This window comes from Mauremys reevesii, linkage group 7, assembly GCF_016161935.1.
Source record: "Mauremys reevesii isolate NIE-2019 linkage group 7, ASM1616193v1, whole genome shotgun sequence".
In the NCBI taxonomy this organism is placed as follows: Eukaryota; Metazoa; Chordata; order Testudines; family Geoemydidae; genus Mauremys; species Mauremys reevesii.
Genome location: NC_052629.1, coordinates 7,869,844 through 7,887,723, shown reverse-complemented (window position 1 = coordinate 7,887,723; position 17,880 = coordinate 7,869,844). Strand labels below are relative to the sequence as shown.

The 17,880-nt window shown below is 43.7% G+C and overlaps 1 protein-coding gene across 5 annotated transcripts in view; it reads left to right on the top strand.

Moving 5' to 3' along the window:
• The window catches only part of SORCS1 (sortilin related VPS10 domain containing receptor 1), a 393,912-nt gene that overhangs the window by 132,902 nt on the left and 243,130 nt on the right, over positions 1-17,880 (top strand). Inside the window, exon 1 of one of the 5 annotated variants that reach the window (XM_039481797.1) lies at positions 3,656-3,769. The exons of the other annotated variants lie outside the window; for them this stretch is intronic. The gene's annotated coding sequence lies outside the window, so the exon portion shown is untranslated. Of the gene's footprint in view, positions 1-3,655; positions 3,770-17,880 lie in introns of those variants that run through there. 5 annotated transcript variants of the gene reach the window in all.

Genomic DNA, 17,880 nt, shown 5'->3' with positions numbered 1-17,880 from the left:
GGAAGTGGATGGAAGCATAACGGTTTTACATGGTGCTTTCTCAGTCAAAGTGGGCTTGACCGAGTAAAGGCCTCAAGATCTGGCCTGCTATTATTATTTTCCGGCCTCCAGGAGTGACTAACATTCATAAGTCGCATCAAACTTCCCTCCCAATTACTAACCTGGTGTCACTAGGTCAATTTCTTCCTGACACCTCTGGGAAATCAATGTCTTCCCTAAGCATAAGGTTTAATTGCTCATTCAGCAGATTAGCGTACATGTTCTAAAATTCCCTATAAAGCCATCTGCAGCATGTAAGTCTCTGACCTCTTGTTGCATCGAACTGGCCAGATTCAATGAAGAAAATATTCTGCCGCTGCCTCGAGTGATGACACGTTCTTTTGTTATGGGGCAGCATAAAATGGAGAGATCAATTATTTCTCATTGTGCTTGTCAGAATCTTAAGAACTTCAGTAAATCCCCCCTCTAAAATGTTCGTTTCTTCCAGGCTAAATAATCCTATTCTTTGTAGTCTCTATGATAGGTTAATGCTGTGATGGGTCTTAGCTATTTGTATGTGAAAAGCACATTACAATACACCACATTTCATCTCTGGTCAAGGAAAACAAAAAGCGAGCTGATAAATTTTGTATTAAAACCCAGCATTTTCCCCCCAGTGCACACATACTGTAAATTTCCAACATTTATGCGTTACTTGGGGAAGCGAGCTAGATGTCAGATGTGATTTAATAGCCTTTGATTTACTTTCTTAAGTGCTTATTAGGATGATCAATGACAGTGTTTTGAAGCCAATAGTAGACTTGGGAGACACTTGGACTACTCATTATCCTTCCACCGAGTTTTTCTTCTAACATAGTAATTTGTGGACCTGAATGCACAACAGGGATCTCATCCTTTATTTGATGTTATCTGTGAGAGTTAATCAGCCCAGTTTTCACATGATCGTGTAGGAGAACGTTATAGCTGCAATAGCTGGTTGGTCCAGTGGACATGACTACAGAGCTGGGAATCGGCAGACCTGAGATCGGTTCCTGGCTCTAGGATGGTTTAGTGGATAGGGCTATTATTGGGGTTGCGGTTTGGCATAGCTGATTTAAGAACTGGCTAAGAGAGAGATCTCAAAAAGGAGTCCTCAATGGGACATTGTCATTGAATGGGAATGCTTCTGCAGGAATCGGTATGAGACCTGAGGATATTCAACATTTTCCTCAATGATCTGGCCGTAAATATAAAATCCCTGCTTATAAAGCTTGTGAATGATCAAAGTTTAGCAGAATGGTAAACAGTGAGGACAGGGCAGTTGTACAGAGCAATCTGGATAGGTGGGTAAACTGGGCTAAATGCAGAATTATGCACCTACAAGCAAGCAATGCAGGACAGACCTACAGAATTGTGGACTGTATCATGGAAAGCAGTGATTTCTTAAAAGGGTTTAGGGGTCACAGTGGACAAGCAACTCAACATGAACTCCCGGTGCCATACTCTGGCAACAAAGGACCCAGGTGATCTTGGATCACTAGTATAAATAACACTAGTGAGTAGGACAAGGGAGGTGAATTTTAATTTTCTGTACTGCACTGGTAAGACTGATACTAGGGTGTTTTGTATGGCACTGGTGAGACTGATACTAGAGTGCTGTGCATGTCTCTGGTGTTGACATTTTAAGAAGGATGTTGCAAAAATTGGAGAGGGTCCAGAAAAGAGCCACAAAAATGATTTGTGGGCTAAAGAAAATGCTTTAGAGTGAGCAACTTAAAGAGCTCGACCTGTTTAGCTTATCAAAAATAAGATCGAGAGGGGACTTTTTTATGGTGTATTAGTATCTTCATGGGGAGAAGATACTGGAGAAAGGCATAACAGGAAGCTGACGCCAAACAAATTCAAACTGAAACTTGGGATCACATTTTTAGCAGTGAGGCTGATTGACCATTGGAACAAACTACCAAGGGAAGTGGTGGATACTCCGTCTCTTGATGTCTTCAGATCAAGACTGGGCACCTTTCTGAAAGATCTGCTTGAACCAAACACAATGATTCAGTCAAACCCAACCTACTGAGCGTAGTACAGGAGTAACTGGATTAAATTTAATGGCCTATGATAAACAGGAGGTCAGACGTAGAGGATCTCCCTCTGGCTTTAGAATCATTTCCCCATTACAGACTATGGGAGACTTAATCATTAAAGCCTGAACGCTTCTTTAAATGGGGTGTGCCCAAATAGCTTCTTGAAGCTGAAGTGAGTCTGGGTTACTGGGAATGTCATTCCATGCCTATGTGGAAGGCAGAGAGATGAGATTTGGCGAATGGGGCAGTGAGATGACAAACTTGGGCAGAATGCACAGAGCAAGAAGCAGCAAGCAGAAATGTGTAAAAGGGCAAATCATTGAGTCCCTTATGATAGACCTTTGAGGGAAAGAAGCTTGGACTTGATAGACAACAGAATAAGAGTATGAATGAAGGGAGAGATCCTCAGCTGGTGCACACTGCCATGATTTGACTAAAGCCAGTGAAGCTACACCACTTACACTAGGTGGAGACCTAATCTGAAAATAAATTCTGGCCATTGACATAAGATCACAATGGCCCCACTGTAGATATGGATTTTTTCAGTAATTATGTTGGGTTTTTTTACTGGCTACTACTGCTTAGCAATTCCATGCACCAAAATGCAAAATAAACAGAGCGGGTGGAGGAATATATAATAGTCAATTTATAAAGTCCATTCAGCCAAGTGCACTAATACAAAATAATGCTCAGTTTTATAAACAAATATAATTTCATCCTGCAGCCACTCTATTAATGTAATTTAAAAATAATTAAACAGTCATTGGGTTGGGCAGTTGCCATCTTTTAAGTTCAAAAGCTTTTTGTTATTTCAGAAAATCTTGCTGAGTCAAGCAAAAAACCCCAAAACAATGCTTGTTAATTTGCAAGATTTCTATGGAAATTGCTTAGAGAAGAAATTGTGCAGAGACATAATAGCTAAGCTCTGTATGTGTTAATTGTCTTCGCAGTGTACAGTAACTTGTGGGATGCCAACAGGCAATTGGCAATCACAATGCAATTCATTTGTTCCTACTCTGGGATGTGTGTTCTCACGAGATGTATTGCCCAGCCTGTGTTGATTCAAATAAAGACTGCTCTCAAAAAATATTCAAATCTGTGTAGTGGCAGACACATCTCTCTTTATCAAGGTTTTTATAGCCTGCCCATCGCTGTAGGATGGCCCTGGGACTTTAAGGTTCCACCTGTCCTTTAGAAGATTGCCTACCTTGCAGAGTGAATGAATGATACTGCATAGAGTGGGCTGGAGATTTTTCTTAGAACTGTTTTTCGATTAAAAAAAATCAATTTCCATCAATCAGTGGGTGGATTTTGATGAAATTTAGTTTCAAGAGGAAGCGTTTTGATAATGTTGAAATGTCCTGTCTGGACACTTCTGGAGTGGAATGTTTTGACTTTTTGTTTCTGAGTGACTTTTCAAAATGAAATTCATTATTTTCTGTATCAAAAATAAAAAATTATAGGTCAAAATTGGAACAGAATGTTTTGATCAGCCCGAAACACATTTTTTGAAGTTCCATTTTACAGAAAATTTGAATATTTGTTTTTGTTCTGTTTCAGAATGGGAAAAATTTTGAAATGCTGTAATTTCCCCTGAAATGGAAAATCTGATTCCAATTCACCTGAGCTGTTGAATAATATTGAGAGTACTGGACTGTGACTCGGGGACCCGGCTCCTATTCTCAGCTCTGCCACTGAATAGCTGGGTGAGCTATGACAAGTCACTTCTCCTCCCTGTGTATCCCTTGGAGATGTAGAAATCCAGCATGTAGGCACATTAACAAGGCCTCCCATACTGCGCTCCAAGGAGCTTTGAGTGTATCCACTAAATGCACTGGATGGGTGGTTTATGGAGAAGGGTTTGTGCTCATCTCACTTTCTTTGAATTCACCCAGCACACGGTAGGATGTTGCTTGTGGGTGGGTGGTAAAGAAACTCTCTGTTTTCAATGGAAAATCAAGAAAAATGAAACATGATGCAGCCCATATCTCTCTAAGTGTCTGGCCAGTTTGTCAGGCACCGTGGCCAAATCCTTGAGTCCCCTATTCAGGCAAAAGGCTCAGTATCTTTGCTGGAAGTTCTACCTGAGTAAAAACACCAAGGCCTTGCCACCTCTAATATGATATTATCAAAGTGTAGAAAGCTCAACCTTCCAGTGTTTACACAGCTTTATCCTGCATAGAGGAATACCTGCCTTACACCATGTGCAGCTGGCTGCAGCGCAAAATGGGAACCATCTTATAGAAGGCCAGCAAAGTGACCTATACTTGTAATACACAGCAATAGAAGGGCCTGATTCTGCACCATTGTAGTCATTGAGAGTTTTACCCTTGACTTAAATAGCAGCAAGATCAAGACCTTAGAAGGTCTTGAAGTTATCTCTAGAAAGCACGTTCTGCCTCAATCACTGCTACATCTTTCCTCCTCCTGTTTAAAAGTGAATTTAGCATTGGTGAAAGGCGCTAGTTTTACAACTGAAGGAACACAAAATGGACACCATGGAGAATCAAGCAGGTGCGTTTATTATGCACAGCGCTGGTGGAGTGTCACCTTGTTTTAGGCTCTGAGACACTGCCAGTCAATTGATTACAGTAGATTAAATGGATTTTTCATGGGTAGAGGAAAGTGACGGGGTAGGTAGTCCCAAACCCCTGGATCGGTCTAGCAGCAAGACAAGATAAGCACAGTAGCCAATAGTGAAAGATTACATAATGTCTCCACCCATGGTTTCAGGTTAACAAGTAACATACAATTAGTACTTCAAACAGTGTATAAAATGTATATTAGTATAAAATATATATGTTGAATTCTGATTTGGAGTCCATAGGAATGAATTAGCCCTTCTAATTGCCCAACAGGTACATACCTAGGGATTAAAACAAAAAGACATTTGAAAAGTACATGGTAGTAGAAATTGTTTTTCAGTTGCTCATTTGTGCTGCTAAGGCAGGCACTGGTATCTGTGGGAAGCAGCAGGGAGGATGTCATATCTCATACTGACATGCTTGAACCTCTTCCATAAATTCAAGGTTGATGTGTGGGGAGAGCATCTCTTTCTATTGGTGGGGAAAATACATGTGCCACATGCCACTTCTGATTGGGTGCCCTCAGGATGCTAAAAAGTTTTTAATTTACTGAAAGTTACACTTGTGTATGGCCTTTAAGGCAGGCAGTTCCATATGTCAGTCAGAGAGGTGAGCTGCCTCATGTCTGAATTATTTGCTTTTAAGCCTTCCATTGCTGCTGTTAGTAAAGAAATTAAAGATAGAATTTTGAAAGCCCCAATTAATATCGATAAGACAATTTTCCTGTTTACTAACAAGCTGCTGGGCTGTAGTGCAAGGCTGTTGCTGTGATCTAAAATTCAGTACTATGCTGCTGGTTGGAAGATGCCATGGGGAATGGAAGACTAAAGCCGCTATGGTTTTGGATGGTATGCAGTACTGCGTTAGTCCTAAACTGGTTTGTTGTATCCTCCCACCAACCCCGTCCACTATATGTTTGTCTGCATACATAAGGCAGAGATCTTGGCTTGGAGGACTCTGATCCTTGGGACCCACAATTCAAAGCAGCATGTGTATTATGTAATTTGGTGTGCTTGAATTTGCAATGGGACTTTGTTGGGCCATTACTCAGCTTTAACATCCAGGGGAGTTGTTAGCTTTTCCCCCCTCCTTTCTATTTTAAATTAGTTTTATGTTGGGAGGACACTTCATCCCTCTCTCTCTCATTTCTCCAATCTCACTTTCATTTACAAAGAGCATGAGTTAAGACATTGTTGTGAACCCAAAAGGGCTGCGTGTCATGCTTGGGGAACCAGACAGTGGCTGCCTGGCTGTGGAACAGGATAGAGCAACAATATAGGTCTCATGGTGGAAAAAAAATGGGACATGTGGGTAAATCTTTGGCAGAAAGGGAATGGGAGAGAGAGTTAAAGCTGCTGCAGTTGTGTCCTGTCTTCACTGTCTTGTCTACAATGCTAGCTATTCAGAGTAGGGGCTGTCTGCATTTTGTGATTTGATCAGCTCCAGGCACATTGGTAGCACTTTGGAGTCAATCCAAAGTTTATTGAAATCAACGGAAAGAATCCTGTTGGTTTCAAGTGGATTTTGGGTTTGGTCCTTAATTTCTGAGGTCAACCTTGCTGGTTTGCAAAGCATTTCATAACAGCAAGAAGGAAAAAGCAAGGAAAGGGACATGTACTAATCTTGCCTGGATTGTGCAGTTTTGCTATAATGTACATCAGGTGTGAAATAACACCTCTGACTCCAATCCAGCAAACCCCATAAAACCGTGCGTAAGTGACTCACTCCATCAGGTTCTGTGTCCGTAGCTCAGAAAGGAAGTTTATATTTCATTGGGAGTTCTGTACGTTTTACACAAAGTCACAACAGTGCCTGATGTGTGGATGGGTAGGTTCGAGGTCCCTGACCTAAAATCTGGCTGGATAATTAAATTTGCTTTGGCAACTGCTGTCTAGCACATAAGGATTCAATTTCCTCCAACTGCACCGAATGAGCCCACATTCCATGAAGGGAGGGAGATGATGATGCATGAGTAGCTTGTTGAGATAATCAGAATCCCAGAATGGAATCCAGGTATTACTTTATGTATGTATTTGATATACACTTAGAATGATCATGTCCATGCCTAAAAACCTATTCTCTATAGCTTTGCATTGTCAACTCATCCGCCTTCGAAGCCTGGTGTCCTCCTCCTCTTCCCAGCATTCTGCTTATCCGTTTTCTCCCTTTCTGCCTCTCCCCTGTAAACTTGATGAGTCTTCATTGTTCTTGCTCTGTAAAGCCCATAAACATTTTATGTACTCTTATGTGAGATCATGTTCTTAGCACAGGACTGTGCTGCATGCAGAGGGGTCATCAGCATCTGTTTCCTCACCCCATAAGCCTCTGACAGAATTTCATTTAACTTTATATGAGCGTTAGAGTTTGCTCTGAATTCCTCAATCGAAAGACTTCTATTAAATTCAACAGGCTTTGTAGTAGGCCGTATATGGAGTTTCCTATCAAAAGAACAGAGTGGTGGTGGTGGTTTCTTTCTTATAAGCATGTATGATTTAGAAACTGAGCTTGTGCTGTTTGTTTGTCGGGACCTAGAGTCCCCAGTCAGAGACTGGGTTTCGTTTTGCTAGGCTTTTTTATGTGTGTGCACGTTTAAGTGTATAGGAGAACAGGCAGATACCTCAGACAGGTGGGCGCAATGTAACAATGAGATGATTCAGATCAGTGCAATGAGCAGTGATCACAGCACATCAGCTGCCTCACCATTGTTAAGTGTGTTCTAGGAATGATAGTGGAGGCGAGTTCTAAGGAAAGTTTTGAAGGAGGATAATGTAGTGGCTTTTCAGTTTCTTACAGGCAGCTGATTCTGGTATAAGAGGTGGCATGAGCCAAGGCACAAAGGGGCCTGTGGGAAGTTTGACCAACAGACAGTAAAGGCTGAAGTGAAGGTGGGTGTTGATAGTTCCATGCCATACAAGAGAAGACGGGTAGGGTGAGGACAAGCCATGAAGGTCCTTAAAAGCAAAGACAAGTGGCTTCTGGTAAACCCCCAAAGGTCTGCTGGCCTGTTATTACTCTACCCATATAGAGATCACTAAGACCTTGTATATTAAATACCACCTTCAATATTCCATAGAGAAAATCAGTGGGAGGTGTGACGGGGCAAGGCCAGATGGCTATAGAAAAGTAGTGGGAGACAGATATATTAGCCCCAGGTTAAACAAATCCCTGGTACCGGGATAAGTAAATGGCAGCTGCTCCAGGTCAATTAAGACACCTGGGGCCAATTAAGATCTTTCCAGAAGGCAGTGGAGATTGCTAGGTTGATTGGGGCACTTGAAGCCAATCAGGGGCTGGCTGAAACTAGTTAAAAAGCCTCCCAGTTAGTCAGGTGGGTGCGCATATCAGGACCAGTGAGAAATTGCGCTGTTGGAGAGACTGAGCTGTACACACCATACTAGGTACAAGGAAGGAGGCCCTGAGGTAAGGGTGAAGTGGAGTTTGAGGAAGTGAGGGCTGCTGTGGGGAAGTAGCCCAGGGAATTGTACGTGTCCTGTTCCTAAAAGGTCAGCTACCATAGCTGATACTCTTAGGGTCCCTGGGCTGGAGCCCGGAGTAGAGGGCGGGCCCGGGGTCCCTCCCACCCATTTGCCCCCTGATTAATCACTGAGACTGGGAGACAACAGAGACTGTGCGAGGGAGGGTTGCTTCTCCTCCTCCCTCGCTGGCTTATGATGAAAATGGCTCAATAGACTGTGACCCTTGTCTCTAGCGAGAGAAGGGTTAAAGGGAGGGTCACAGTGAGCCTCTGAGGCTAGCGAAATCCGTCAGGAAACGCAGGACCCACGGAGACAAGGACAGAGCTTTGTCACAGAGGCTACTCTGGGAATGCCTGGGTGATCAATGCAGAGACAAGAAATGGTCACCCCCACCACTTCTCCTCAGCACGGAGCAATTTCCATCAAATGGTTCTTGGCTGAAGCTGTTGGGGATGGAACTTTAAAGGGAGACTAACATGTTCTCCCTACTCGGTGTCGCAGTGTAGCTTCATCTGGATGGCATGAGCTGTAGAAATGGTTTGCTTCTGTCTGCGAGAAGGAAGAGGAGCAAAGGAGGGGATGGAATAGGAAGCATCTTTTAGTCTCTCTGTTTCTATGATGTCGAGCAAGATATAAAGTGAAAAAGGGCTGGGCAGATCCTCATGGGGGTGGTTTCTGGTGAAACTTGGGAGGAAATCTTCCAACCACAACTCTAGATCCTCTCCATCAGCAGCAGAATCACCACTACTCGACTGGCTGTAATTAATGGTGCCTTAAATTCAGGTTCTTTTGTTCTGAGTTGCTGGTCCCATGAAGTTCCAAGCTCCTCCTGTAAGACGTTGAGGTGCTGGCTTTGTCCCCACTTCTTCTCCTAAGTGCGGTTCAGCACCTCATAGGACTGGGCCTTCAGAACACAAAAGACTGACAATCTGTCTCAATCACCAGTGTCTACATTTGCGGTGGTGCTGTAATGTGTGGTAATGTTGCATCAGAGGGGATAAGGGATTAGAGTGACCAGATGTCCTGATTTTATAGGGGCAGTCCAGATATTTGGGGCTTTGTCTTATATAGGCACCTATTAACTCCTTCCCCCCTCCACCCACCCATGTCCTGATTTTTCACACTTGCTATCTGGTCACCCTATAGGTGACCTACTAGTACTATCTCCAATGACGACTAAGGAAGCTCTTCACAAGCGTCAATGATAGAGGCCTGTCTTGGGAGGTGAAGGAATAGCCAGTTTCTCAGGCATGATATGCGTTTTATCTACCATTTGTCTTGAGCATGTAGATTGGTTACAGTGCTACAACTCACTGTAATTCAAGGGGTTTTCTTGGGTCAGTCCCTTATACTGAATTACCAGTGCTTCCCCTCAATGAACACCCTACCACCAAGCAACTGTAACCTCTCACAGATTTCAGTGCAGGGGGAGGAGGCTGCTCATCTCCCCTCTGGTTCTGATAGTTAGTGGATTGACTCCACCCAACACATGCTGTCCAGCTTAAGGAGGGTAGTCAGTTGCAGAAGATAAACGCTTGATACCTGTATTCTCACGTCTCCTGAATCATGGAGGGAAGCTAGGAATGAATTCAGTCCCAGGCCTGCTCCCAGGGTAACATAACTCTGTGTTACTCCTTACTCAGGGCTTGTGTTAGCTCTACAGTGGAGCTCTTCAATAAACAGAAGAACTATAGTGAGCACGTTATGTAGCAGAGGACCAGTCTTCATGGGAAGAAGTTGGCAGCCAGCCTCCTCCACAAGCACTGGTTGCTTTTTGCTCTTCAGTGACAGCCCTCTGTTGGCTCCGACGTGAAAAGTGTGTGCATTCCAGACAAGCGGAGCGAAATCTAATTTGTCTGGAATGGACCATCCTGTTAAATGTTAAACTGACCTTTTCAAAGGAAATTTACTTGATAGTTCTAAGTGGAGCCCCGCTTTAAGCTAAACCTGTCACCAAGACATGATTAAAATCACTTAAATGTACATCAGTTACATGTATTATTAATGGAAATTGAAATCAGCCTAAATGGTAACCATAAATTTTAAAGGAAGGGGGGAAAGCATGATCTGAAGGTTAAGGTGCCTTATACACCCAAAGATTCTGCATGCGGCACTGGATACATTATTCCAGAGCCATGAAATAGCATAGATTGTCTTCTGTATATTTACCGTGGCCTAATTCTCTGATCCCCTTCCTATCTCAGTGCTCCACTGAGGAAAGGGAATTCAGTTAATTTCCCCACAGGATTTGGTGCAGGGCAGGTTGAAAGGGTTGGTCACAGTTGCCTGATCTTCTCACCTGTTTCTGGACCTTCGTGAGAAGCGAACGATCAGACCTCATCTCAGAGTTCTGACAGCCCCTTTGATTGATGATGGGAGCAAACACCGTGCAGGTATAATAGATGGAGAAACTCTATGTGGGAGAGGCGGGGGAATGACTGGAATTGCTGGGGGGATGCAGAAATAGAGCTGCATTCTCCAACTGGGTCATACTCTACACTTCTTTCAGCCCCCGCATCCCAGTGTGGCAGTTACAATGCTTGGTTATTCTGATGACAGTCACTAATGTAGCTGATCCAGGCAGGTCTTATTAAATCACGTCTAAATTGAATGCCTTCCACTTTACTGACATTTATCAGTGACTTCGTCAAACAGGCGAACTGCAGTTGGCAAATGTCTCCTGAAAAAGCATTGGGAGGCTATGAAGGTTCTTTTCTTTTACAGTATCTTCATGTATCTGTGTGTCCTTCATGAAGTAATCTTGAATCTACAACTGTTAACAGTTCAGGTTAGCAGGGCTGTCTTCTAGATAGTTCACCTTAGCTTGTCTTTAGCCAATCTGGTTTGGGGCACATTGCAGCTCTCTGCTGTATTGGAAGGTACTGTGTAGATAAATCGATGTGATCTGCTCACTAGGCACAGTATAAGTCAATTTCCCTCAGTGTTATATGGGAAAGGAATATTTCTTCCCTTTGCATAGCATAGATATGGTGCTAGGTTCATATTTCAGCTCACATATGTGAACCTGGAGTAGAACTGGTTGGACCATTTTCAGCCATGAAGTTTCACTGAAATATGCTTTTTGACAAAGATTTCATGCAGGATAGGGTTGGAGAGACAGAGTGACTCTCTTTAACCTGGTGGATAGAGGGCCCTGGTTCTGTCTGATTCAGAGGGATCTATTCAGAATGAGGCAGACCTAGGACTCCTAATCTAGGTCTCCCACATCTAAAGCCAGTGGCTCCCCACCCATTTATCAGGTTTTGGTCCAAATACAGGCATTTCAACAAAATTCTGTTTCCATAAAAACGTTTGAAAGGTTTTGTTTTCATTGCGATGTGGAAGGAAAACAAATTTAGAAACCTTGAAAGTTACCGTGAAATGGAATTGTCTTCCTCCGGTCTGGTGCAACTCCACTGAGGTTAGTGAAGCTACTCCAGGCTTACACCAATGTTAATTAGATAAAAATGTGTCCTGTTGGATCTTTCCAAAAGACCATTAGGGATGTTACAAAAAGGTCTCATGTTGTATAATTTTAAAAGATAGGGTTTCCGGCTGAGCCTGCATAAGTGATTTGGGTGCCCATTTTCCCCTTGGCATTACAAGTATTATTAATTTTGTTTACTAACTAGTGAGACTTGAACATCCAGATCCCTTCGGATGAGACTCTGGAAGTTGCTCCTCCGGTTGGTCCAAAATATCCTGAATTTGCTGACCTTCCAGGCACGCTGCATAAGAGGTTAGCTTGACAGGGCTGAGGCTTTGCATCCTATAGTGATGAAGGGGTGGGTAGGAATCTCAGAAGGCTTGTGGCTGGCTGAGATGCCTTTGGAATCATTATTGTAATGCTGATGGCATTTCATTGTATGTATAATGTGTTGGGTACACCTGGAGCCTTGGATATGCTTCTCTTTATCCTTTTAAATCTAACTAAATAAAAATAGATTGCTTTGAAACCCCCCCATGCAATTTCTTTGATTAAGTTAGTAAAGAATTTGAGATACAAGGTACAAGTAACAGAGGAATACAGCCCATCAGTGAGAATATTAGTAAAGAGGAATATTTATAGTGCTTCAATTCATAGGCTTTCCTGCACGCTGCCTCCCCTTCCCCCCGCCCCCGAAAAAAAATTCCCTTCAGCACTAAAAACATATACTCTCATAACCTAGAGCAAAATGGTTATTAGATATTGTAGAAGACAAGATCTATGCTGCGGCTTCAGCTGTGCTCCATCATTTACCAATGACATAAGGCTAAGATACCATTTTATCTGTAGCAGGCATTGACTTATAAAGATCATTTTCAGAAACATGGCGCGGGAGGAGTGAAGCTCATCTCTAGAATATTAGACTATAATTGCCTGACACAGAAACACCAGTCTCTCAATTCGCTAATAGACTGCTTGAACACCTCACCTTGACCACCTCTTGTTGTGTTCTCAAAACATGATGTATGCCACTGGCCATTTTTCTCCAGAGTGGCTCGCAACATGCTTTATTCTCGGGCTTGGAAAACTGTATTAATCTTCTGCTCTATGCTTTCATTTCATTTCCTGTAAAAATCCATCTTCTGCTACTGCAGTTGACCTAAGGTTAGATGTCAAGGGAACAAATTACTGGCTCTTGCTCCATATCCCAAGAGTAGCTATAAATAGCATGCTTTATATCCCAGTTGATCCTTCAGATACATAGTGATAAATATACTTCTGCCAAAAAAAAAAAAGAGAAAGAAAAGAAAAAGACCAAGCTGACTTGCCTCTCTGTAACTCTAGTTGATGCATAATATTTAAAAGAGGCAGAGAAATTATAGGCTGAGTTATTCATTCAGTAAACAACAACCAGGGTGCGTTTGTAGGTATTAAAGCAACAACTCCTTCTTCTTGGGTGAAATCTTTGATTTCTGGCATATGAAAGTCATTAAGAGTGTGTCTGCCCAGGCTTTTGGACTGAGTGGCTGTGAGCTTCCTGGTCCCAGTCAACAGACTCAGTGTAATAGGGCTTCCGCTAATGCTCTTAAAAATAGCTGTGTAGACACTGCTCTGGCATCGTGGCTCAGGCTGGAGCTCGGTCTCTGAAATCTAGAGACTGAGGTGGGCTTGCTTCTAAGCAGTGTCTGTACAGATATTTTTAAAGCACTAGCATGAGCTCTTCTAGCCCGAGTCCGTGGACCCGGGCTGGGAGCTCACTCCAAAATGCTATGTAGACATACCCCAAGAGTCCTGAGTTCACAAGGAATACAGATTTGAGCTACTATACATTTTATTTTTTTAGGTTTATATCTACTGCTATTTTCAGTTAAAGCGATGAATGCTCTATCTAATATCCTGTCCTATCTCCAACTATAGCTTCAAGAGCTGGTTCAAACATTTTCAGCTGAATGGCTTTCCAGAATTGAAATATTTCATGGGAATGTGTCAATTCTGATGACATTTCCAATGGGAAATTTTTGAAATGACTGAAAATCGAAATGGAGTATTTCATTCCAAATTTCCCATATATTAAAATTATAATTTGGTATTTTGCAATTTATGTTTTGAAATTACTAAAATGAAATGAGTCAATAAGGTTTTGATGTTTCTGAATAGATTTTGGGGGGGGAATTTTGTATTACCCCAAAATCTTTGAATTACCAATTTGCGATGAAAACAATTTCAAAATGTTAAAATTTACAGTGGGGTGGATGTTGTTTACTCACCAGCTCTACCAGCTTTCTATCACTCCCAATTTTGTATAGTAGACTCATCCTTAACTAGTTATAAAATGGCATTCCTGTGTTCGATTTACACCAGCTGAGGATCTGGCCCATGGCTTTGAAAGGACTTTTCTGCAGCTTTCAGGACCCTTAAAACATCATGAAATTATTTCAGCCTAGCATAACAAAGTCGTGATGCAAATATCTGGACATAAAAATATCGAACAAGCTTCTCTTGCAGGCGTGCTGCTAAAAGTGGTAGCATAGGGTGACCAGATGTCCCGATTTTATAGGAACAGTCCCGATTTTTTGGGCCTTTATATAGCCTCCTCTTACCCCCCACTCCCTTTCCCAATTTTTTACATTTGCTGTCTGGTCACCCTATGGTAGCATAGTTACAGCTCTTTGCCATGCAACAAAATTCCTTCCTGCCCCTGACTGCTAAAGCAGTTGCTCTGGTTTGTAGCACTAATACAGGTGGAAATAGAATTCCACCAGGTGGGCACAGCACCCATTTTCATTGAGCCAACTGCAGTGTGGTTTTTGACCTTCCATTTCTCACCTTCTCAATGGGACTGCTCTGACACAAGGTTACAATCTTTGTGGGTAAATGGGGATATCAAACTATGTCACAGCTCATTGATGGATGTGCTGTTCTGCCCCCACGCTGCAAAACCCATTAACCGGCCACAAGGGTTGCTTGAAATTATTCTGGCCATTGCCATCAATTAGAAAGCAAATACTTTGGTTATTATTGTCCCCCAAACCTAGCTATTAATGTGATTTATAGCTGGACTGGGTTGAAGTGGGGAGGCAAAACGCGAAAAGGAACTCCTTTAATGCGCAAGTGCTTAGCAACCTGACTGCAATGATATAGACATTCCCAGGGTGAACAATATGGTCATGTGAAATCATTAATCTGTGTTTTCTTGGAAGCATGTAGCCTACTGGGCTCCTGAAGCCTGTTTAAATGCAATTTTAAAGAAGAGGAATAAGGGACCTGATCCAAAGTCCATTGAAGTCAGTGGGAGTCTTTGTGTTGACCTCCATAGAAAGATAGAATCGGCTGGCCCAGAAGCTGTGTTATCTTTCGATGTTGCAATGGTAACACAAATCCTACAATGACAGTGTGCTAGAATGGTGACGGATGGATGGTGGAGAATTGGCTCCATAGATCCCAGCAGGAGTGGCAAGGACCTACATGGCATTGGCTTCCTTTCCTTGAAGGAATGCATTATAAGGTTATATCATTCGGTAGCCATCCATGCATGTGATTAAAGAACAGCACCGGATGTGCTCGGAAGGGGATTGTACCAATGTATAGTTAGAATACACAAGTGGTAGTTGCCCTCATGCACAAGTGGACAGAAACAAAGCCAGGAAGATGGGTAAGGAAATCCACTAGACCTTGACAGCGAATAGGAAGAACCCATGGGATGGAGAAAATGGTTAGAGCCAGTTTAATAAAATTCACAACTTTTTTTTCCTTTCCATTTTTAACATAATTTCCAAGCATTTTGTAGCTGCATTTTCTTTAGTTTTGAGGATCATGTTTCCAGCCTCATGCGAACGAGGAGGCACGCTGATCCCTCGGGGGACTTGATGCAGTGCTGCTGAGCTCTGTCAGCCTGGTTGCAGAAGATGCAGAAACAAACACATTAGCATTTCAGCCTGTTCATAGCGGGGTGGGTTGGCGCAGGCCTTTAGCTACACACTTGGAAGTACTGGCTGAACCAGCCCTCCCAGTGCACAGCAGAACGTTAAAACAGAAAGTGAAGGATAATTTTCCTCCTGAAAAAGAGGGATTTAGCAAGGTGGAAACGTACCCCAGAATGGAATTTGAAATGGAATTACAAAGAGTGGTGTGTAGCCTCTTTTGTGACTGAGTGATTAGAATAGGGGTAGAACTTCTCATTCAGAAGGTGAGCAAGGTATGTCTAAAAGAACAGCTACCCTGAGTCTTGCACACTGACAGCAGGGATCTTTGTGGAAGCAGCTGCTTGAGAGTCAGAGAAAGCTCTGAGCTATGTCACCTAGTCGTTTTGTCTCACTCCATTTTCACACGGGCGTAACACCACTGAATTAATTGGAGATACTCCAGATTTACACCAGCGGACGTGAGATCAGAATCTGACCCCAGATCACAAGGGGAGTTGGGGGTACGGTATTTGAATACCAATTTTATGAACTACTGGTGTCTTGTGTTCACCAGCTCTAGCCTACAGGCAAGATAAGTCATTGTACAACGGATGAAGGAAAATCTTTGTTCAATGACACAGGACAGATATTCAGCAGAATTAAAGGGAATGAAAAGTGATTCACTCCCACCAAATCTAGGTTTGACATTTTCTGTGCGAAATTTTCCATTTTTTCCCAACTTTTAATTTGCAAATCCTTGGAGCCAGGCGAGAAGAAAGCCTGTCTTTGCAATGTGATGAAATGTTATTTCTATTGAAAAAGACAAGGACATCAGAGCCAGGTGTAAGAGCCCATTAAATCACGGCTTGCGAGGCTCGTACAATAGACGGACGGATTGTTAAACACGGAGGCTTTAAATGAGCTCTGCTGCCTTGTGGCCAATTTGATGAGATGCGAGGGGGACTTGAAGTGACCTGATAGAGGGATGCACATGTTTCATCAAAGCTACCAGCACTGCCTGAGTAACTGAAGACAGTGCTTCCACCTCTCTATCCTGCTCTGGCACGGGGACGAGATTGCAGAGCGGAGAACCTCTTCCCCTCTCTATAAGGCAGGGCTGTGACTCTAGCATTCAGCAGAGTAGTAGGTGGAGACCTACTGCCCAGGGTTGCCACCAGGGTATTGGCTTGTGAGTGTGGTCAGACCCCTGGTGCTTTTACTGCATGTGTTGTGGCTAGCAGCTTTGATTAGGGGCCGGTGCAGCAGTCTGCTTCTTTGTGGGATATCCGTGCGGTGCGCTCCTCCATGTATTAACCCTCCTGTCCCCGAGCTACCCTGGTTTTCTGTGGTGGGACCACTCTAGCCCTCTTTGTGGCTGACTCAGTTTCATTTGCCCACCCCCAATGTGGCTAAGATTTTTTGCTCTCTGTTCTTAGCTGACAATAGGCCGTTCCCATGTGGGTTCTTTTCACCCACGCTACTCTCAGGCTTCATCGGTCGAGTTTCTCCTCCACGATGGTTGGACCAGATGGTGCCCAGCCTCTGCATAGGGTGTGGTGGTGGGTGGAGGAGGTGGGGTGTGCAAAAAACTAGGAAGGGGTTAAAGAGCTCCTCTGGTCACGGTGCAACTGTGGGGGTTGTCAAGCTTGGGGAGGGGAGATGAAAAAAAGGGAAGATAGCAGCTTAGGGGGAGCAAGCCAGCAGAGCGCAGCGAGCTGCTCTGTCTCCCCCCCCAGCCCAGGGGGGTTTTTTGGGGGAACCATGAGAGCCTCTCTGACCTCCCTAAGCTGAGCAAGCAGACAAAGGTCTTTTTTTTTCTTTTCTTTTTTTTTATCTTTTGAGAGCCCTAGGACTCAACCCTGTTGGTTTGAATACATGGTGGGTGCCCAGCCCTGGGGGTGCCTACTGGGGACCCTGGGGACCCTGGGACTGACTGGGGACTGGGCTGACTGGCCTCTGCCTCTTTGCATTTGTTTTTTTTTTTTGGACTCCTGGAAGCCTTCTGGGAAGAAGGGCTGGACCGCACTTCTGGAACGGCCGTGCTGGTGGGGTTGAACCAATCTACGGTAACCCTGTCAACCAGGGAAGGATGTCCAGGATAAGAGAGGTACCCAGCCTTGCCCCAAGGGGGCACCAGACAGGTATAACCTATCGCACCCCCCACCCCACCACCACCACTGTCGTTGTTAAAGTATCAATCCCTACACTTTTCTCAACCGCAGGGATTACTCCGAGCAAAAGCCCTGGGGCTTAAGTCTAGCCAGGGCAATGCACCCACACTGGCCGGCAGAGCTAGGAGCATGCTGCACCTTTGGAAGGGATGGGTCAGCATGTGCACTAGCTCTGTGTACTTGGGAACTCTAGCACGGCTTGTGTTTCTATAATCTCCCCCTGAATTTACCCTCGATACAGGGCGTTGGCTGTCGC